Below are 8,609 nucleotides of genomic sequence, written 5' to 3'. Positions count from 1 at the left end.
CCTACTCGAGTTCAGGCTTCACTGCGGCCTACACGGAGGCCTCCGTGGAAGCCCCGCCCACCCGCCGATCAGCTGAGAGGCGGGAGAAAAGGAGCTCTTGGCAGCTTGCCTGCTGCTTGGATTGCGGCCAGCAGAACAAGCAGGAGAGACGATGAAGAGGGCAAGTGGCTGAGAGGCTATGGGGCTGGGCAGGGGGCAATGGGGAGTCACATGAGGTGCCCCTGGGGTGCCCCTCCAGGCAGTGGGGCCCCCAGACAACTGTCTCCCCTTGCCCTATCATTGTTACTCGCCTGGGTATAAATAAATTTGGAGTGTCTTCCTTCTGTCTCATCCTTTTATGTGTCTGAAGCAGTTTGTAGAGTGCATCCCCTAAGTGGTGGAAAGTTTCGGGGCAGTCTGTTATAGTGTCAGTTTCCTTGTAAGCAAAGAGTAATGGACATGATGTTACTGACATATATTTGTTTACAAATATGCAAACGGAGCATAAAGAAATTGCAGGTAAGCACCAAGACAGACATCATAAGCAGCATGGATTTCTCCCAAACAGCTGCCTCACCCCATCAAAGCTTTGCCAGCTAGTTCCAATAACTCAGTCTTCTCTTCCACCTTTTATTTCTTTAGTTTCAGACTGCAAAATTGTTTCCTTCAGTCCCCGGCAAGAGAAGTAGGGCACACATTCTTGGAATTCTATTCAAGGCCATGAAGGAGGCTTCCTCCACGATCAGCTGCAGCAATACAAAGTTTCAAGAAAACAGAAGACAGTTCTGCATTAGGAAAGGTCAACCTTCCAACAACCTCTGTGCTCTTGCACAGCTCCCAGATCTTCAATGAGGTTTGTGCAGCAGAACCTCCTGATAGATTAGGAACACAGGAAGTCTAGTCATTGGTCCTGCTAGGTCGTGGCTAGGAACATAGGAACATAGCAACCTAGGAAGCTGCCATATACTGAATCAGACCATTGGTCCATCTAGTTCAGTATTGTCTTCACAGACAATACAACCTTCTCCAAGGTTGCAGGCAGGAGTCACTCTCAGCCCTATCTTGGAGATGCTGCCGGGGAGGGAACTTGGAACCTTCTGCTCTTCCCAGAGTGGCTCCATCCTCTAAGGGGAATATCTGACAGTGCTCACACTTCTCGTCTCCCATTCATATGCAACCAGGATGGACCCTGCTTAGCTAAGGGGACAATAGGGGTGTGCACGGAACCATCTGGCCTGGTACGGTTCGAGGCCAGACCAGCCTGGAATGGAACCAGGCCAGTTTGGTCCGGTCCCCATCGAACCCCTCCCCCCAATCCGGTCTGGTCCCGGATCGGTCCGCAAACTTTTTTAAAAAAAAAATTAAACGTGAAGAAAGTACCTGTAGCCCCTTCAGGGGGCTTGGTGTAGCCGCGGGGTGTGTGTGCGTGTCCGTGCGGGTTCTCTCCCCCCGGCTGGCCTTCCTCATCACTGCTGCGGCCGGGTAAGTGAATCCTTTTTGGCCCTTTTGCAGAGGGCATTTGCTCATGTGTGGCAGCCGCCAAAATGGCGGCCGCTTGCTCTTACGGAGGCCTGAAAGGGCCAAAAAGGCTTCACTTACCCGGCCGCAGTGGTGATGAGGAAGGCCAGTGGGGGGAGAGGGAACCCACGTGGACACCCCCCCCCCCGCGGCTACAGCAAGCCTCTCGAAGGGTCTACAGGTACTTGCTGCACGTTTAATTTTTTTTAAAAAAAAAGTTCGTGAACCTGCCGGACCGGACCCGGCGGTCCAGTTGTGGTCCAACGGAACCGGGGGGTGGTTCGGTTCGACCACGAACCCACGAACCCCCGGACCAAACCGCCGGACCAGTTCCGCACATCCCTAGGGGACAAGTCATGCTTGCTACCACAAGACCAGCTCTCCATAGCAGCCCCAGGGCACTGGGTCATGGAGGCATAACCCTGTGCATCATCTTGGCAACTGCCTGAACAGGGCTAAACAGGGCATAGACTGCAATTCTGTGCACACCTGCTTTGGAGTAAGCCAATGAGACTCATTCCTCAGGAAACATGCATAGGAGTGCACAGTTCGTTACTATGATGCACCGGCTCATGTTTATATACTGTTTGTCACTGTTTCCCTACCCTAGCCGGCAATATTCTATGCATTTATCCGGCTTCACTGACCTGCATGATGTTTGCTGCTGATATAACCCATGTAGGCGGGAAGTATAATGCTAAGAGATGGTTTTCTTTTTTACTGGCTCAGTGAACTTGCATTGATGAAGACTAACACGGTTGAGTGTAGGGTTAAACCTCTCTTTGAATAGGCCTGGTAATTTGTAATAGATTAACCCCGTGGGAGTTTAATCGGTATTAACCTGTCAGCAGCACAAGGCAGGTTTTTTAAAAATTAAAAATACCCACAGACTCCTTCAGCATGTCTATTCTAGGCAATGTTCGAAAGATCTATTCTGTTATTCCCCCTCTCTCATAGTACTAAAGGTAAAGTGTGTCAACAAATTGATTTCAACTCCTGGCGCCCACAGAGCCCTGTGGTTGTCTTTGGTAGAATACAGGAGGGATTTACCATTGCCATCTCCCGTGCAGTATGAGATGATGCCTTTCAGCATCTTCCTATATCGCTTCTGCCCGATATAGGTGTTTCCCATAGTCTGGGAAACATACCAGCGGGGATTCGAACCAGCAACCTCTGGCTTGCTAGTCAAGTCATTTCCCCGCTGTGCCATCAGCTACTATTGTTATATTGCCAATGAAGTTGGTTGACTGAAAGTTCGTGACAGTCAAAAGGAAAAACGTCTTCATACAATAGGGCTATTCACACGATTCTCAAAATGAAGGTAGGAGGCAAGCAGCCAGATTTAGAGGTTTGTGAGAGCCCATGCAATTTCTCCCAACCCAGACCGCTCAAATCTGGGTAGCTCACCTTTCATATCTTGGTTTTTACCAAGGTAGAACTAAAATAGCAGCTGTCCTACCTTGGTGCTCCAGTCATATAGGTGCATCCATTGTTCCCAGCAATCCCTGGGAGCTAGCAGCCATGCTTGTAAGAGAGCACTGTGACTAGAGGGGCCGCTATCTGTGAATGTGCCACTCTGTAAAGCACACTCTATTTTCCTTACCTAGCAATGGCTTCAATAGGGCTGGGCCTACCTCAGCGTCTTCATAGCCAATCAGAGGATGGCTGATACTGTAATGGGGATTTCTAGTCTCCAGCCAGCACAATGCATGCTGGGATAGTTCTTTTGATCCTTGGATGACCCAGCACCCATATTTAAAAATGGAGACTGTGGCTGTATTATTCATGTGTGCATTGGGTTTGCACTAGGTTTGCAGAGCCAAACGTCATCACCAAACGACAGTGCCCAGGCTTCCTTGGGATTGACCTAGCAATTGTGCTGGTATAAAAATGATTTAAATTTGCAGTGTGGATAGCTGGCTCTTCAATATATTTTTTTCTTATTGAGCTAATTATGTAACTATATTTAGCAGTCTTCAGAACCAGTTTCCCCCCAACATTTTTTCTTTTCATTCTTTCTATTATTGTTGCAGTTGTATTGAGCCATCCCTTCTAGTGGTGTTCATGGAACTAGCTGGTCTGGTTTGGTTCGAGTTTGAACTGGATCTGAACTGGACTATGCCAGTTTGGTCGGGCACCTCCTTGAGATCCCCCCAGTCCGGTCCGGGGGTGGGTGGGTTTGCAAGGTTTTTATTTTTATTTTTTTTAAAATGTCCCCCCTCCGAGGGAGTTGTCTGAGGAGGCAGGGCCCCCCACAGAGGTCCCCTCTCCCCCTGCCAGCCTCCCTTATGCCCTAACTCTAACTGGTCTTTGGCCACTCTTCGGCCTTTCCCCCTTGGTGTGGTGGCCATTTTGGAGGCAGCCACGCCTGCACAATAGGCCTCTGTCCACATGGCTGATTTATGACATAAGGGAGGCTGGCGGGGGGAGGGGACCTCTGGGGGGGGGGAGAACCTCCTTACCTGGAGTGGGTAAGTTAAAACAAAAATAATTAGAAAAATAAAAAAACTCGTGAACCCCTGGGGGGGAGGGGGTTCGGTTCAGGGTTGGACTGAATAAGAGGTGGTCCAGTTCATCCCCAAAGAGTCGAACCAAACCCGTTTGATGTCCAACCCATTCACACATCCCTAGTCAGCTCAGTTAAAGAAAAGAGAAGAAAGCAAATATTTACTGTTTCAGAATAGAATGAGCAATGCTCAAAAGAGCATAACAGACAGAAATATCACAGGATAATGGGCTAAGGAAAAAAATGGCAGAGGTTATCATGGAGGTGTTCTGGGTTAATAAGAATCACTCCGCTAACGTGCACCCGAGCCCAATTAATGGTTTCATTGCTCTAACAATTTTTAAACATGGACTTTTAATGTATTACTTTCCAAGCCATTATTAAGTGGCCATTCAAACCCCTGGTTTCCAAGCACACGAGTGATTAGGATTTGACAAAGAAGTAATGGAGGGATCAATTTCAAAATGATTGATTTGCATGGAGATGGAAGAGTGATTGTAAGGCAGTTCTCATGACCAAAATAGAGATGGGGAGGGCTGGTAGTGGGCAGGAGGAGGCAGGGATGGACCTACCTTCCCCACAAATGATTGTTGCAGTCCTCTTTGGGACGCAGGCATGCGCCCACACAATCCACACTGCTGTGAGCAGTACGGATTGCCAGACTCTGGGACTCATTTTCCCGGCCTCCAGGAATCCCACAAATCACCGCGTGATAAGCGTGGTGCCTTGGGGGAACCTCCCAGATGTTGGGTGCTCTAGGCACCAGACTCTGTGTATGCTTGGGCTGTGTGTAGCCTGAGTATGTGCATGACCCCGGCCCTGGGTTAGAGGACACACTCACACCCTCTAACCCAGATAAAAGGCCAGGCTAAAAAGTCAGGCTTGCTGTGGAGGCAGCGCTAGGATCGGCCTCGATCCTAGCAGTGTACATGAGCAGCCCTACCCTTAGAGTTGGAGTTGGAGAGCCAGCCTTGTAGTAACAAGCATGACCTGTCCCCTTAGCTAAGCAGGGTCCACCCTGATTGCACATGAATGGGAGACTTGATGTGTGAACACTGTAAGATATTCTCCTTAGGGGATGGAGCCTCTCTGGGAAGAGCAGAAGGTTCCAAGTTCCCTCCTTGGCATCTCCAAGATAGGGCTGAGAGAGATTCCTGCCTGCAACCTTAGAGAAGCTGCTGCCAGTCTGTGTAGACAATACTGAGCTAGATGGACCAATGGTCTGACTCAGAATATGGTAGCTTCCTAAATTCCCAAGTGGGGCTGCCCTAACATGGGAAGGGCTGTTTGTGAGCACAGCCTCTGTTTTTCTCCTTTAATAGATAGACACATTGATTAGTGATTGCAGCATTTAGAGCTTTGTGGATCTATTGCAACCAAAATGCTTTCAGGTCCATCTTGCTATTACATAACAGAATAGAGAGAATTTAGGGTCATCCAGAATGAGGGCCAAACCACACCTTACAACAAGAAGTGCTTATCAAGACAGAGGTCAAAGGATGGCCTTTTCCTGTCCTACACAGCTCCAGGCCTCTTTTCATGAGAAAGCAACATGGAAAAGAATTAGACCAACAGATAAGCCCAAGCTTGAACATTGTACAGATGTCTGTACACATTTTCTTTATTGTTCAATTTCTGTACCACTTTTCATTAAAACTAGCAAAACAGGGAAAGGGCTCGGCTCAAACTTTCTCCCTCTTGTACTAGTTTACTACAGGGAGGAAGTGTTTTTCATGTGGGAATATTCAGAAATATGACCACCCCATCCGTGTCCTGAATTGGCACAGTCCAGAATTCCACAGCCCAGAATCATCTCCTTGTGCAAAATATGTGGACTGATTCTGCCTGTGCGACGGTACTGCTGTCTTCCATACTGTTTTTGTATTTTTAGTACCTGGTGACAGGGATGGAGGAGTTAAAAGAGGCTATTGTAATCCTTGACATCTCTTTCCCTCTGAACCAACAAAACATCACTCTGAGCACTTGACGGAAGAAAACAACTGTTTTCCCTGGCAGAGCGAGTGCTGTCTGACAGCTCTTTAAGCTGCTTGACGGCTTTAGCTGATACTTATTAGGAAAAACCAGGTGCGCAGAATTGTCGTGCAATCTCAAGAAGCTGTCTTTAGGAGAAAAAGAAACCTGTGTATATGTGCGCGTGCGCACACACACACACACACACACACACACACACACACACCCCACACACACCATTACATTACAGAGGGTTTTAGGAAGCTCATTCCCTCTAAGTCTGACCTATCTCACAGGGTGGTTGTGAGGATAAAATGAGATAATTGTGCACTCTAGCACTCAGTGAATTAACCATGTACTGTCCCCTTAAGCACTGCCTCACCTCCAGCCTTCCACTCCCCCTTTCTTCCCCCCACTTGGATGAAGACAGGGGCTTAACAAGTGTACCCAGGAGCAGCCTGTATAGGCGGGAGGGTGGTGGTGGTGGTGTTAAATGAGCCACAGGTTTGGCTTGTTCCCGCTCTCCTCTCCTCACTTTGGCTGCCTTGCTCTGCCTCATCTCTCCCATCTCCACATTAACCCTCGATGCACAGGCTTGTTATTTGCCTTTTGGGGGAAATTATGCAAGGTGTGGAGAGAGTGGATGGAGAGAAATGTTTCTCCCTCTCTCATAACACTAGAATCCAGGATAGTCCCATGGAACTGATTGCCGGGAAATTTAGAACTGACGAACGGAAGTACTTTTTCTGCACAGTGCATCATTAATCTGTGGAATTCTCTGCCACAGGATGTGGTGATGGCCACCAGTTGGGATGGCTTTAAAAGGGGCATAGACAAATTCATGGTGCAGGTCCAAGGGTGCTATGCCTCTGAATACCAGTTGCAGAGGAGCAAGGGCAGGAGAGGGGGCATGCTTTCATCTCTTGCCTGTGGGCTTCCCAGAGGCATTTGGTGGGCCACTGTGCAGTAGCAGCCAGTGCGGGGAGTGCTGGGCGGCACACTGCAGCTTGGAGCTTGCTGGTGCTGCAGAGGTAAGTACCTTCTAATTTATGCTCAAAGGTGCCTCTTGGAGTCCCCTTGGAGGCACCGGCACCAGCTGCTACTGCCACTGTGGGAAACAGGATGCTGGACTAGATAGGCCTTGGGCCTGATTCAGTAGGGCTGCTCTTATGGGCTTAAAATGCCTCCTTATGCCACTTCACATGCCATGCTCTTCAGTCGTGTTCATCCAAACCTTCGTCCAACAGGCGTCAAGTGATGAAAGATCAAATGATGTGCCCACATGTATGTACAAGCGGGCCCTAACCATGATAACAACCAGCACTACATTTATGATTTATTTCTTTTAGAATATTCATACCTTGCTGTGGTGGGAAATAACCAAAGCGACTCACAGCAAAAAGGAAACATGAATTAAAAAAACACAAGCCATATAATCAAATTGTCATAAAGATAAACCGAAACAGCAGGAAATAATAATACTGCAGTAGTTCATCAGCAGGGAGATGAATGCAGCCATTAAAACTAACCCATGGTCATAAACAGAAATTCTCTCTCTCTCTCGTTCTCTCATTCATATATATTTGCCATGACCCCCCACTCTGAGCAGCAGCACAGAAACTGACCCTGAGGAAGGGGGAGCAGAGCCTCAATCCCAAGCCCATTTGTACCCTCAGACATGAGCCTGGCAGCTGGGAGACCCCGTACCAGAGACCCTGAACTGCAGGGATGACCCCAACGGGTAGCAAGAAGTACTGGGCACTCCCTCACCCCAAATATTTTCCACTCCCCCTTTTGCTTTCCCATCCATCGGACTGGAACTTTACAGTCAAGTGACAGACAATACAGTCATAGCATAGTATGGTCCTATAGATTGAATTGATTATTTTAAAATGCCTCTGTGGTTTACAGATGCCTCATTCAATCACTCCTTTGTCCCAGAGCAAGCAGTAGAAGCCAGTGTCACCAGGTAGGTAGGAGATGCCTCCAGTCTCTCAGAAGCCAGGCCAACTCCTTAACTTTCTTGCTGGCCAGGAACAGTGCTGGGTGAGACGATGGCTGCATTCGCACATAACGCAGAGTCGTGTGTCCAATGCATTTGTGGTTCTGCTCCCCCCACCCTGGCTCTCCTGTGTGCATTCAAATGAAACAGAGAGCTCCCTCTTTACAGTAAGTGAGACTGCAGAGAGGAGGGGTACCTGGCTGTGTGGGCTTCCTTCTTGCTTGAAGGTCAGCCTGCACAGCCAATCAAGCAAGGAGAGAGGTAGCCACTTCCTCCCTCAACTCCGGTCCGGGGGAATGCAGCCTCTAGTGCTGCAACAGAGGCCCTGTTGAACCCCGGTTTTCAGCAGTGAAACTCCTACAAACCAAGTGTTCAAATTGGAGTCTCCTGAGCAAAACCTTGGGCCATGGAGGAACGGGACTGATGTTGGACGCATTCGGACATCACGGTTGGGAAACCTCTGTCCCTGTTATGTCCGAATGCAGCCTATGTGTCCAGGTGGGTACAGGATATTCCCCCCTGACAATTTCAGCTGGCCTGGCCTCAGCTGAGATTTCAGATTTCAGCTGACCTCTCTCCCCACCCCAGTCTTTTCTGCCACATGGTCTTGGAAAGGAAAAAGAAAACTAGCCT

Source organism: Hemicordylus capensis, chromosome 4 (assembly GCF_027244095.1).
Source record: "Hemicordylus capensis ecotype Gifberg chromosome 4, rHemCap1.1.pri, whole genome shotgun sequence".
In the NCBI taxonomy this organism is placed as follows: Eukaryota; Metazoa; Chordata; class Lepidosauria; order Squamata; family Cordylidae; genus Hemicordylus; species Hemicordylus capensis.
This window is presented reverse-complemented; position numbering follows the sequence as displayed.